At 34.7% G+C, this 13,723-nt stretch overlaps 1 protein-coding gene across 1 annotated transcript in view; it reads right to left on the reverse strand.

The window, feature by feature from the left end:
- LOC149539599 (Mitochondrial import inner membrane translocase subunit Tim17/Tim22/Tim23 family protein) overlaps positions 1-9,138 on the reverse strand; it is a 116,336-nt gene extending 107,198 nt beyond the window's left edge. Inside the window, exons 1-2 of the mRNA XM_089800828.1 lie at positions 8,862-9,138; positions 8,579-8,715 (exon numbers count right to left, since the gene is read on the reverse strand). The gene's annotated coding sequence lies outside the window, so the exon portion shown is untranslated. The remainder of the gene's footprint in view (positions 1-8,578; positions 8,716-8,861) is intronic.
- Positions 9,139-13,723: the final 4,585 nt, after the last annotated feature.

Below are 13,723 nucleotides of genomic sequence, written 5' to 3' on the forward strand. Positions count from 1 at the left end.
ACAACTCCCAACAGGGATGAGGATTCTAACAAGACCTAATCCTATAACAAGGAATGAGATACTATACGGATGTAATAGACTTGTAATAGGGTCAATATCTTTCACAAGATACTTTTGATTAGTGGATCATTTTGTGGGTACCATCCTCACCGAGGTTTTCCTTTGGCCAAGGTTTCCCTAGTTAACAAAATATGGTGTTATGTGTTGCATTGCTTTATGGTTGTGTTTACTGTTCAGCTTAATCAATTTATTTGTTTATGCAAGTTATAAGATTGTGAATGATATCCATAGTTGGACAAAAGTTTGTGGAATACTAATTCACCCCCCTTCTCAATATTTCCTATTTCTAACAAAAACATTGACACATGCAATACGTGCAGAAACGGTAGAGATAGAATGGAGAAACAACTCCCAATCAATTGCATACAGAATCAAATGTATAACCAAACCATCATCGCAGATAAGTATAAGGCAAGTTCAACACAAATAAAAGACAGTGAAAAAATATTTCTTCTGAAGCTACAAATTTCAACATTCTTTCATGAGTGGCTATCAACCTGGCTCTAATACCATGTTAATGTTTTTCCTTAAAAATAAAGATAAATAGCAATAAAAGGTATAGTAAAAATGCACAAAAGACACAAGAGATTACCCTGGGAAAATCCTTCCACTTGCTAGGAAAAACCCAGCCACACCACAAAATATCACTTTTATTGATAACAAAAAATGTTCCAGTACAACATTTTCCACTTTATGTCATATATATAAAGAATTAAGAGACTCTTCATATCACAATTGAAGGTTTCTTCAATTTCTAAAAGCAAGTCTCTTCATATTTCCAAATGCATGCCTCTTTGCATGATGCATGACACATGTCTCTTCATATAATATTCTCTCAAATGAATATCTTCTCCAGCTTTAGAAATAATACATATAAATTATCTCAATTTCAATATATAGCAAAGTTAGAGATAAAGACCTCTATCGCAGCTACAATCTTCAAAAAAATTGATCCATGACAAAAAAGGTGACATCCTGGAAACTCAGAAACACATTCCTTGGTTGTTCCCTAGTAATAATGTTTTAGTTTGATAAGTTGTTAGACATCAACTCTCATGTGAACTCTCGACTTAAAATATTTAACACAAACATTATATAGGAAGGTTCTATAATGTATATAAGCATGCTTTGTCCATGTTTTCTTACGAATATTTAAAATTCCCCTATATATTTTGAATTTTAACTATTTTTATATGGTCATTCTCTCCATCCTCTAAAATGGCAGAAAATATATTTGTCCTCAAAGCCTGTTGCCCCATCCCCCAGTCCTAGAAACTTGGGATAACACAAGTTTTTACCAAAAGCATATTAGTTCAGTGAAGTCAATGTGACTACTAAAGGAATAATGACTGAGGTAGAGCAAATGCAAATAGAAAAAACCAGTGTTACGGGACTTGGACTCGCCTTTGATTCGGAAAGTCAAAATTGGGCTCGGACTTTGACTCGATCACCGGACTCAGCCAAGACTCGGCAAGGACTTGCAAAATCGAAAAACCCATGAAATTCAAAGATTTTTTCATGTAACATTTAGTCAATCAACATCAAATACACAATAATTGAGATAAATAGAAACTACTTAACACTCATACACAATTTTGCATAGATCACATAAGTATAAAAGTGAATTTCTAAAGGAAAAATATTGAATAACATAATATAAAGTTAAACCAAGGTCACCGAGAGACGGGGAGACTTCGAGGTCTCCGGTACTGGTATTGGTACTGGTACCGGAATGGCAATTTTTCAAATAAGAGACGGGGGTACTTGGAGGCGGCAATTTTTTTTTTTAATAGTTTAAAGAGTTTAATACTAAAAGTAAATACAAAATTTGAAAATAGTAATACTGTAAGACTAAAATAAATAATAATAGTAATGTCACATTAAAAATTAAAATAGACTCGTAGAGTCAAAGATTTCAAAACTCACATGATCACAATATTGTATCTCATAGACATATTTGTTTTTCGAATATTGCATATGATCACCATCATATCAAATTGATAATCGCTGAGATTATCATTACATATTCAAATTTTAAATTCAAAAAAGAAGAGTTTGATGCTGAATTGCCGATATGCAAACAAAAATGAACACTTTGTACAATAAACAAAAAACAGAAATATATCTAGTATTAGTATGTCGATGGTACTATCATCTACTCCACAAGGTTGTGATCATCCATCTCAAGGTCTTCAGCTATCATGCTCTCCAAAAAATTATCACTCTCCAAAAATATTTTAAATGATTTAATCATTTAAATTGTTGAATAAAAATATTTTTTTAAAAGTGTTTCTAATGTTTTTAAAGTTATTAATTTATTAAATAAAATATTTTAAATGATTTAATCATTTAAATTGTTAGTGGTCTTAATTTTCGTATTAAAAACATTAAAATGAGGGATAAAATATATAAAATTATTTAATATTATATTTTACATTTATATTTTACCAGGAGACTTCGGGGAGACTTCACTTTTTGGATTAGGTGACGGGGAGACTTCACTTTTTGGATGAAGTCTCCAACCTTTTTTGAGGTCTCCGGAGATGCAAAAAGTCTTCGAGACGCGACTTTTAGGGGGGAGACGGGTCTCCCAGTAACCATGAGTTAAACATAGTGTCACTGTCAAATGTCTACAATATATGAAATGCATGGAATCAGAAGTTCAAAACATATATTAAAATATCAACTACAGTGTAGAAGACTAAGGCTCATAGTAGCCTATGCCCTCCTATGAATATGCCTAAGATAAGTGATGGAAGACTTTAGAGTCATCCTCTCTCCATGTGTTCGAGGCTAAACCTCAGGGGCATCCTCATCCTCATCCACACCCACATAATCTTCATCATCAAACTCGGATCCATCACTCCTAGCCTCAGGGTCCTACACTCGGTCTCCTTGCATTCTAGCCTCCTCGACTGCCATTGCTACTACCTCTACCTCCCAATCCACCCAATCAATCCACTGCACGCCTTCAACACTAAAGACAAGATCAACAATCTTTGTGTTCCACTTTGTATGTGGATCAAAAATCGGTGATATATCAATGACCTAGATCTACCTATGGAGAAGGCAAAGGTTGTAGTCAACAAACTACAAAGACATGATCATTCAATTTTTGCATAAACAATGGAAATGCAAGTTTGTAGAAGCCTCCTCCAATGCTTCCTTTAGCTCCTCTCAATACTTAAGTGCAGGCTACAAAGTTGCACAAACAATCAGCAATTGAAATGGGAGAGCCAACCGGTTTGCTAATTTCTCTCTCAAAACCCCAATACTCTTTTCTCTCTATCACAAGCATTAGCAAAGGATGGAATGACCATTTTAGGTAAAATAGATGTTATACAAAGCACAAACAATTCACTTAACCCTTTATTTTATTATTTTTTGCACTTTATGAGTCATGCTGCCAGAGAGTCCATAGCCCGGGACTCTATGAGTCAAGAGAGTCCATGCTGACTCTGCCAGGACTCTCCCAAGTCCGAGTCCAAAGGCCATTTGCCTCGGAAATGTGGACTCTAGCTCGAACTCGCAGGGTCCCATGACTATGGAAAAACCAAGCACACCAAATCTCTATAGAAGCACGTGAAGAAAGTAAACACTCTAGTCATTCAGACAAGGTTTACTCAAGTTACCAATACATAGGGCAAATTGTTAACACAAGCTGAATTTAACAACTTAGGACTAATCCTCATAGCTCCGTTTTCTAAGGATATAAAGGAGGTGAAGCAGAAGGCTTCTTCTACGTGGAACTTATCATTGTTTCTGCCCAAAGGGTAAAGAGGATCGCAATGTCATCAGAGTGAGTAAATATGAAAGTCCATGAAATTATAGTTGGTCTAGAACATGCTAAGGAGAAGATGCAAAGGAGCCTAATCATTAACCAGATGAAATTGACTTGGGTTATTGGCAGTACAAAGCAACAGTCAGAGAAGTACCATGATTTTAATCATTCTCATGTGTATTATTAGTTCAAGTCACGTGTGGTCTTTTTCACTCCATATCCCTTACTTATATAAGTAATGGTGAGGCTTATTGGCCCAGCAAAAGGCTTACTATATGGCTCTTCTGCTCGATAATGGGTTGGAACTAGACTACTAGTTCTTCCCTACAAAAATCCAATCCAGGATACAGTATGCTTCAGGGTCAGATTTTGGACTGGTTTTGTTTTCATTCTTATATGAATCCATGACATGTGCTTAGAAATTTCAAATTAGTTTTATTTATTGATATCGAATTAAAAGAGCACAATTCTTCAGGAATTTCTGGTATCTAAGGCTTCTATTGCTGCGGGTTAACCATTGTGCGAGAAGAAGATTATCGATTGTGCATCCCCTACAGCAAATTTTTCCCTCACTCCGGATGCAAGAGAGAAGAATGAGATGTCTAATCACTATTCCTTTGCCTTTTCACTGATCTAAGGCACTGGATGCAACGGTCTCAGAGTGATTGTGTCTACCCTGCTATGCGGGGAGGGTTTCTGAGGGGTATCCTCAACGTACATTTTTGTGGAACTTGTGGAGCTTCTCTCTGTTCTGAGTAGATTCCTTGTTGAAGATGGGCACCGCCCCAGCTAGGACTGACTTCTTGGGGGCCACCTGCTCTGGAGCTATATATCACCCTCTTCTTTGTTCTCTCGGAACCATTCAAGCTCTGTCAACATGAGGGTGGTTCAAAGCTTTGAAAAGCTTTTAATACTGAACTTTGATGCCATCTTGGTGAAGGAGCTACATAAAAATGAAGAATTTTGTTCTGAGAATGGGTTGATTGGACAATTTAGCCATTTTTGGCTCAACCTCCACAGCTTCATGATTGGATCTCAAAATCATGGCTTTCTCTGATGGATGAAAACTTAGAGATTTATCCCTGTGAAAGAGGTTTTTTTATGGTAGTTTTGAAAGTAAGAAAGAGACATGCCATTGTCAGCTATATCTGACTGTGGGGAGAGAGTAGTTGCTTAAGTCATGGCATCCACTTTAATCGAGCTTCTGAGACTTTTTCAACCATGCCAATTTGAATTTGCCTCTCAAATCCACCCATTCAATACTAGTTCAAATCATGTCTTGCAGAAATTGGAACCTCTATCAGTAGCTTTGTGTCCTCAGATGATAATTCAAAATTCACACAACTTATGCTAGGATTTTTGTGAAACTCGACACCAGCAAAGATCTTCCAGCAGAAATCATCTTGAATGCGAGCAATCAAAGGTGGACACAGCCCTTGAATTATGAAGGTTTGATTTTTAGGTGCAGGAGATGTGACAAAATTGGGCACATTGCAGCAGGATGTCTAATTGTTAAATCCCAGCCAAAAAAGGAAGCCTCTTTCCACTAAACATTTTACTGTCACGAATTCTCCCAAAGAAAATGTTTCTCCTCCAAAGATTGATATTAGGAAGAAGAATAAAAGAGAAGGTTAGTGAGCTTGCTCCAAAATCAAAGGTAGACCAAAATTTCCCTTAGCTTGGCTAAGTGACTCTAGCTGCATGAATCAAGCAGAAAGTTGTGGTGAAGCTTCTCAAAGCCTCTCTCCTATTGTCTCTTCTGAACCAGCAGCAATACAACCTTCAAATTCTCAAGCTCTAATTGAAGAGTCCAGTAGCATGGGGGCTATGGGCTATATTTCATCTCAAGCTTTAAAGGAGGTCTCAGTTGGGATGAGCAGTGAGGAAAGACCAGAAGTAGAGAGTTGCCACCCAAAAGAACAAGGATAGATAGAAGTTAAGGGGAAACATACTCAAGAACATCAAATGACATTGAGGTCCTCCTAGAAGAGGAAAATGTGGATATTTCATTACATTGTTACAACCATAATGGCTGGAAAGTACTATTTGGCCTTCTGCCTAGGTGTAGAAGTGATGAGTTTAGCTTAAAGTGGCAACAGTAACCTTCTTGTTTTAGCCTAGAGTGGCCCCTTTTTTTGTGATACTGATTATCCACAATTGGGGACCTTTGCATGCACCATCATTTGAGGGCTGATGAGATTCCTTCTTTTTATTATTTATATATATATATGGGAGAGGACCCCTTGTCCACAACTTCATGCAGATCAAATATAAAAATAAAACAAATAATTAGGTTATATACATCTTTGTTTTCACTTGTTTCAAATGTGTTGCTTATTGAACTTGCTTCCATAGGGATTACAGTGGTAGCCAATTCTAGCTCTAGATGTTGATCCCACTTTAAAACAGACAACAACTCTCACTTTTGGAAATAATTTGAAAAGATACAAGTGGCTCCAAGTGGTGGGTTTTGTATTTGGATTTGCAATGGGCGTGGTTTCAAATATTCATCTCATGCAGTCAAATGAAAGCCCATTTGCATCACAAGGCATCAAAGCGTACCCAAGAAAGAATGGTGTATCCATTCCATCAAAGCAACTCATAGCATATTTTTTTGAGCAAGAGAAAACATATTACGTAGCAAGTCATAGATCAAATCATCATTAGGCAAAGAAATGATCTCAAGGAATGAGACCTCCTCCTCTCCCATCTAATCCTCAACCTATGAAGAGTCACCCATTTTTGGCTACTCCTGAAGAACATACTGCCATTACACACAAGAAAGCAGAGGGGCAGTTGGAAATGGCATTTCACTATGAGTCTATATTGATTCATTATACATGCTTGGGAATAAACAATAAACATTTTCTTTTCTCAGTTGATTCATCATATTAGTATTAGTGCATTATATACAGTGTTGTGGTTTGATATAGATAGATTTACATATGTAGATGAAAATTGCAGACAGTGATTTGGAGAATCAAGATTGTTGTCGTTGTTTGAATACGTTGGCTGTCTAATGGGGGCAATCTAAGTATCATACTAATTTGTATTATCATTAACATATCTAGGCTATGCTATATATGATAATGGTGATTGTGTTGAATCTGAAAATGAAATTCATTGTTTGGAATGGGCATAATCTGTTAATCATGACTGAAAGCTTTTTGACTCTTTTACCAGACAGTGATATTGAGAATCAAGATTGTTGTCGCTGTTTGAATATGTTAGGTGTTTAATGGGTGTAATCTAAGCATCATACTAATTTGTATTATCATTAACATATCTAGGCTGTGCTATTACATATTGCCATTACACACAAGAAAGCAGAGGGGCAGTTGGAAATGGCATTTCACTATGAGTCTGTATTGATTCATTATATATGCTTGGGAATAAACAATAAAAATTTGCTTTTCTCAGTTGATTCATCATATTAGTATTAGTGCAATATATACAGTATTTGTGGTTTGAAATAGATAGATTTACATATGTCAATGAAAATTGCAGACAGTGATTTTAAGAATCAAGATTGTTGTCGTTGTTTGAAAACGTTGGCTGTCTAATGGGGGCAATCTAAGTATCATACTAATTTGTATTATCATTAACATATCTATGCTGTGCTATATATGATAATGGTGATTGTGTCAAATCCAAAAATGAAATTCATTGTTCGGAATGGGCGTAATCTGTTAATCATGACTGAAAGCTTTTTATCTCTTTTACCAGACAGTGATATTGAGAATCAAGATTGTTGTTGCTGTTTGAATATGTTAGCTGTCTAATGGGGGTAATCTAAGCATCATACTGATTCGTATTATCATTAACATTTCTAGGCTGTGCTATATATGATATGGTGATTGTGTTGAATACAAAAATGAAATTCATTGTTTCAATGGGCTTAATCTGTTAAACTTGACTGAAATCTTTTTATCTCTTCTACTCTTCATCACCCTTCAACTTTCATTAATAAAATCAAGAAAATCAAGAACTAATGTGCAAGATACCATTGAAATAATGTTTGTTGTTTCATTGCTGTTAGTTTGTTTCTTTTTCTTCTTTTTGTGTTTTATAATAAGATCCCGGTGAGTTTCTGAGAACTCATGTGCTGACTACTTAAACAAGTTCCTGAACAAGAGGAACTATATTCCTTTAAATGTGATGCACATGATAACACACAAACAGTTTTAGGCGTAAGGTGATATGCAATATGTATGCAGACAGAGGGTGAAACGTTGTTTAGAATTGGATGATGTTCTAAAGCAGATCTGTTTCATACTTGTGGATGTCTGATTTGCCAGAGTAGATGAGTTTGTTTTATTAATTCTCACTAGTTAGTAATTGAAATGTGTGAAATGTGGATGCTGCTTCTTTGATTCCGGATATCAATGTCCTTCACAATCCTTCTGTCTTTCTCTTTAGATAATCTGAATTGTGCCTCATTATTTCTATGCCCCTCATTGTCTCGGGCTGGATACTAAAAAGTTTTATCAATCGTTGCCATGGTGAATACATATGAGTTAGGTTTGTGGTACACAAAAATGGTAAAGGGTACCGTCCCAAACATCCATGACTCTGGGTTTATCTTAACTGGAAATAACCAGGTGAATAATTAAAAAAGCTAACTCTTATAGTCTTGACAACAGAGGATACTCATTCGTCAACTACCAAATCTTATTAGATATAACAAATTCGCTGAAATTAATCTCTAATTTTTCAGTTAATGAGGTACTACATAACCTGAAATAAGTTTCAGAGATAGAACAACGTGAGCCTGGTACTGTGAAATTGTGTAATCGATTCCGAAAACCTCGTAAATGGGCATTATTTGTTATTAAAACAAATATTCCTGATAGTTGAGCGCCTCAAGAAACCACCTATATGCCAAGCATAAAAAATTATGTGTTCAAAAACAAACGGAAGCTTCAAAGAAATAAAAGGTCTCCTACAACTTAAAACACGGGCTGCAAAACCACTGGATTGATACGATAAATTTGAATTTTCCAAAAACTAGTGCTATTACCTCTCTCTTTGAAGACTGTTTTGTATTCCCTCTCGGAGACCGATGAATTTAAAGAAAGAACTCGCACGATCTTGGTGCCAACATAATTACACCTAAACTATAGAGTGTTGAATATCGTCACTCCCCTCGATTTTTGCACTTGCTTGGATGGTCTTTTACCGAGTTACCTGCAGAAGGTGCACGCCTATCAGAGATTATTTTGATGGAAGCTCTGATTAAATCATGAGTGCACTTCCCATTTTCAAATCAATTTTTCTTGCTACAACACTTTCTAAACGAATTTTGGGGATCAAAATTATTTACATAAAGATTTATTTTTAAAAAAATTATTTCATTATTATTATTTTTTTTTAAATATTTTGTAATATTATCATTTCAGTCTCATTTATTAATATTCCATTTATTCTCGTGAGAGATGGATTCATGTTGAATCACTACTCATGAAACATGGGTCAATGAGTTTGACTCAAAATCACACACTTAAATCCTGATACCAATATCACAATATATCATTTGTGATTCTTCATTTAATATTTCAAAAAAATTGTGTCCTAGAGATAATTTCGATAGGAATGTTTTGCATATTCTTTTAATGGGACTATTTTATTTAGATTTATATTTTTTTGTTATTTTTTTTAAGAAAGACTAAGCGTAGCAATAGGTGAGCAAGAAAGTATTGTGTTGAAGTATTGTAAGGATTGTCCATGCAAAACCAATGCCACATCAGCAATCTCCATAAAATGCGGAAAATTCAATGAGAGTCAAAGTCATTTGAATATTGACCAATTAACATTAGTTGATTAACTATCATTAACTTTAACAAAATGATACGTATACATATATGCTCAAATCTAAAAGAAACCATAATTGCATTACCAAAATATCAAGATGTACCATTTATGTCAACCTTTTGCCAGAAGCTCCAGAACCTGTCTAAGAACAACAAGGGCAAGAATATTGTAGGAGTGCTTTACCACCCTACCATGAAATTGTTAATTTGGTATAATACAGTCTATGGTTTATTTGTTCTAATACAATCTAAGTTCAACATGTGGGTTCAACCATTCTCACACTTGATCAACAAGGAGTAGATGTTTAACTAGTTTAATCAATAGCTGGAAATAAATATATGACACCAACAATGCTGATAATTACTAGAATCTCTAAGATGGTAGGAAATAGAATGCGATAATATAATATCATAATTCGTAAATTTAAGACACACCACCATACACACTGGTTAATGTATGAAAAATGGCTTTCCTCTACAATATGTTCGGTCTCAAACAGGAATAACAAATAAATACATTTAAAAGAGTTCTACAAACTTCAATTTCTTATTAACAACAAGCTACAATCTTCAAACAAATATACATAAATCCAAATTCTATAATTGTTTTGACATAGCCTTGGTCTACCACAACAATAGAACATCTATACTAAATTTGTTATGCTCACAACCAAAGCCCATGGTACTAAATAATTGATTGTATTTCAGAATACTATTTAATAAAACTACCAGTTATCTTTAAGAGAGTATAATGTATTCAAGAAGTGTGGAATCAGTTCATTCTTTCATAGAATCGAAAAGGAAACACTGAGCAACCTAGTTAGAGAGGGAGGAATTCACACCATTCAAGCAGCAAGGTGGAAAAGAAAAAGAATATCCTTTCACGTGCTTCTATTTCTTACGACAACCTTTATGCTAGATAAGTTCTAATGAAATCAAAAAGTAAATGAAACTATCCGCTCCTACACATTTCTACATATTTATTGATTGAAAAGTTTGGTTTAGTAGAACTAAACAATTTAACCACCTCCCAACCACATGCACTTGGATTAGTGGACATCCATGTTATGTGAAGGGTTGACATAGGACTAGAAAGGTGTCAAAATACCAATCCTTACTAGTGTTTTTATTAGCAATAAAACTGTCAGTAAGGAACAAGCATACACCACAGTTCAAAAAGAGAAAGAGAGTGTTGCGAGAGGAAGGTATAAGGTGTTAAGAAGTCAACAAATCAAAGTAAATATACATGCTCATACTTTAGACTAAGAAAATAAATCCCTTTTGCTATTTAAACTTCACCACACTTCATGGTCTTTCCTTTCAAAAAGACTTAGATCTATGGAAATGAAGTAAAACTAGATAAGATGGAACCTGTTGCTTGCTGGTATAGAATCTGAGATGTGTGATCTCCCTTCCTATAAATGCAACTACAACTGCAGAATCTTTGTGAAGAAAACCCCATAGCTCCACAAGAGGCACAGCAAGAATCACATCATCCAAAAAACAGGGACCAAAACCCCCAATTGTAGAGGATGAGCCATAACGGCATTAGTGGAAGCTAGACGACCCCAGAATAGACAAGATCTCAAAAATTTATACTTCTTCCTATCCAACATTACAGTGATAACCTTCATAAAAGATGTAAGCTCTGCAACATATGGGTGATTCCATAAAAAATGTTCCCCTTTCTCCAAGCCATAATGCCATGTTTTTTCTCAAGTTGTTCCATATACCTCAAACAGAACGACTTCGAAAAAAGAAAACACCTCGCCAATCCACAATATCCAATAATAATGATAACAATTTCTAATCATTAATTATAATTTATAAAATTGGTTCATTTTTCCATCCATGTGGAAATGTGATGCCAATTATTCAACGAGAAGAAGTTGGCTATGACATCCTTCCCCACTTAGAGAATGCATCATCCTGATGCAAATATATAAAAATTCAAAATCATCCAATTATATATATACAAGGAAATGAATCTACAAGATCAAGATCTAACTTCCATTTACACAAAAACACATGCATCTGCATTCAATTCTATAGAAAAATATTGGTTTTCAACTACTATAATAAAGTCAACTTTTATTTTCCTTATATGAAATCTATATTTCATTAACACATTAACTCTCATAGATCTATCTCTTCAGATACATTATTAGCACATAGTTGAAGTAATAAGTAAAGAGAAAATAACACACATTTTATATAAGCACATGTATAAGTAATCATTTCAAGAACATTTTCTATGTGTAAGCATGTGAATTCCATTACCATTCTATAGTTTTACAAGGTTAGGCTACCTCTCTCTGACAATGTTCCCCCTTTCTTATAATGTGTTGTTCCCTCTATTGCATTACAAGAACAACACCAAATGTCAGTCCATCATATATCTTAAATCCAATCAATTTTCCAATGAAATATAAAATCAAATACTTCCTTATTTCAAGAAGTCTCAAAATTAAGTAACATATTACCTTAAAATCACATGATCTCACACACATACCTGTGCTCACTTATCATACATTGGAACACATGGATTTGACCTCGCTAGTAGGTACTTCATATCCACTTCTTGGCATACTTATACATATACACTCATAGTGACTTTAGCTCATTCACAATATCAATATCTCAAGGAGATCAATTCAAATTTTATGCTTGTTTGAAAGTGCATGTCTATTATAAAATATCCATCCCTTTGGGTATACAATGGGTCATATTTTCCCTTTCCTTCACCCTTGGGGGCATGGTTTCATTTCTCAATCTCTTGTTCCTTTCTAAGGACCCACTTTCTCTTAGTTATGTGGTATTTATATGTCACATGATATCCTTTCTTGAATGGGGATTATTTATTTATATAATAATCTTCTATTTTTTAGGATATTTACATCATGGGTTACAACCTTTTCTTTGATTTGAAAGTTCATGTCTATCCTAAACAAATACCCTTAATTGGGGGCTTAGGGTATGTTATCCTTCATCAAGAATACCTCTTTTACCTAGCAATATTGGGTTAAAAAGGTGCATTCTTGTTCCCCTCCCCCCTTTTTTCTTTTAGATATTATCTTTTTTCAAGTAGTCCTCTTGAAAGTTAGATGTCTTGTAACAAATATCGCTTTCTTCCAAAGTTATTTTTATCACTTGTGGATATCCTTTCATGATTATATATTCCTTGGATAATAAGAGTTTTCACTCTTTGATAATGTTCTTTCTATACAAAATTATTAATTTAAGGATATCTCCTTGTTCTTGGGAATAGGTATCATTGTTCTCTTTTCCTTGTGACGCCATAATAGTCCTCTATCACCATCACAAGGGGGTGGGCATACATGAAGGCTCCTTGTATATTATCTATAATTTTGATCCATAAGGAAGCTATTATTTCCTTGGGACTACTCACTTTTATGGATCCACATAAAGACTATGCTTTTGACAAGATTGATCCCCCCGTGTGCAAAAAATTGTAAGTTTATTTGCGCAAAAAAAATCATAAGTTGCCCCATGCTAAAAAAACCATAATCCACCCCATGCAAAAAATTTCATAATCTTCCCTATGCACAGAGTTTTCAAAATAGAATTCACTAGAGTAATCTAGCTTGCTAAACCATAAATTACCTTTCTCTCTCTTTGGGATGAGTGGAACTACCATAAAACATGTTAGCATTTCCTTCTCTCATCCTTTCCTATGGATCACATAGCATAACACAATTGCCAAACTATTGGGTTCACAGTCTCTCTCTTTTCCTTTATATGATCTCATAGCTTCGTTATTGTGTTAGATCATGGAGTTTTGTCTTATCTTTAACATATGATCTTAACATTTCCATGTCACTATTTATACTCTTGCAATAGCTTTATGAGCATGATAATAGTGGTTGAGATATTAGGTTCATCAAGATATATTAAACTAGTTGTCTTGGAATCACAATAAAGCTTTTGGCTTTTAACTTTCTTTTATGTGTCCTTGCACATGGATGTACAAGCTAAGATCCTTTTTTGGTCCTAGGCCTAGTGACTTTAAACTTAGTGATGTCTTATCTCTTTTGCACTTTTCTCAATGGTC

Source organism: Cupressus sempervirens, chromosome 9 (assembly GCF_028749045.1).
Source record: "Cupressus sempervirens isolate cs-2001-9-10 chromosome 9, ASM2874904v1, whole genome shotgun sequence".
In the NCBI taxonomy this organism is placed as follows: domain Eukaryota; kingdom Viridiplantae; phylum Streptophyta; class Pinopsida; order Cupressales; family Cupressaceae; genus Cupressus; species Cupressus sempervirens.